We start from the raw sequence: 1,383 nt of genomic DNA on the forward strand, positions 1-1,383 counted from the left end.
AAACGCACTCCATCGTCCAATCAATCCATAAATCATGGAAGCCCAACGTGGCTAAGACTTCTCGTAGGAAATCCCATTCGATCCGATCGTAAGCCTTACTCATATCTGTTTTCACCGCCATAGAGAATCTCTTCTTGGCCTGTGAGGTACGCAGGTAATGCAAAATCTCATGAGTAATCAGAACGTTATCGGCTATAGCTCTACCCGGAACGAAGGCCGACTGGTGAACCGAGATCAGAGACGGGAGCAAAGGTTGGAGTCGCTTCGTCAAGATCTTAGCGATGATCTTATAGTGGGTATTGCATAGCGCTATCGGCCGATAATCAGACACTTGCTTAGGACCCTTAATCTTCGGGATAAGACGGAGGTGTGTCTCGTTTTGACGCTGGTGCAAAGTACCGGAGATAAAGAAATCCTGGATCTCACGAATGACATCATCACCGATAATATCCCAAAAGGTTTGATAGAAGCCTGCTGAGAAGCCATCCGGACCCGGTGCCTTGTCTGCGTGAATGGCAAAGGCAGCAGCCTTTATCTCGCAAGGAGCCGGGATAGAGATCAGCTGCGAGTTCATTGCGTCTGTAACCTTCGGGGAGAGAACTTCGCGAACTACCGACAGGTCTCCCGATGACTCAGTAGAGAAGATGTTACGGTAGAAGTCCGCGATAGTATTAACTATCTGGTTCTCGGTGAACACCGCGTTACCCGACGAGTCTTCAAGAACAGAGAACTTATTCTGTGCTCTTCGTCCCCTGGTAATAGCATGAAAGAAGCGGGAGTTACGATCACCCGCAGTCAACCATTGTATCCGACTTCTCTGCCGCCAGTATTGTTCTTCTTCAGCGTAAGCTTCGGTTAGCTTGAGCTGAAGGGAGTCTATCAGGGACTGGTTTGGGGACGGGTCAGAGAGGGCGCTTTCGAGTAGCTCCTGAGAAGTACGAATGATCTCCAAGCTGCGCTTGTTTTGCTCCTTTGACCACTGGATCAAATTCGTACGCACCCGGTTCAACTTGGTGATGACGGATTCGCGAAGAGACGAAGCCCACGAGTCGTCGACCAGCTTCCTAACTTCGGGTTTTTCTCTAAGCTGTCTATCAAAGCGGAAGACTCCTTTCTTCTTCTTCAGGTTCTCATCAAAGTAAGTGACCACTGGGCGATGATCAGAGCCTTCAAATCGAAGATACTCACATCGCCCTGCCGGGAACATCTCAGACCAAGAAATGTTGGCCATAGCTCTGTCCAATCTCGACTGGATGAAGTGGGTGTAGCGGGTTCCTCGCCACGAGAGGGAGTTACCAGAGTGCTGTAGGTCCCAAATGCCGTTTTGGGAGATGAAACTGCGGAAGGCTAAGAAAGAGCCTTCCCATCTAAGAGGGCCGCCCA

Source organism: Raphanus sativus, chromosome 6 (assembly GCF_000801105.2).
Source record: "Raphanus sativus cultivar WK10039 chromosome 6, ASM80110v3, whole genome shotgun sequence".
Classification (NCBI taxonomy): Eukaryota; Viridiplantae; Streptophyta; class Magnoliopsida; order Brassicales; family Brassicaceae; genus Raphanus; species Raphanus sativus.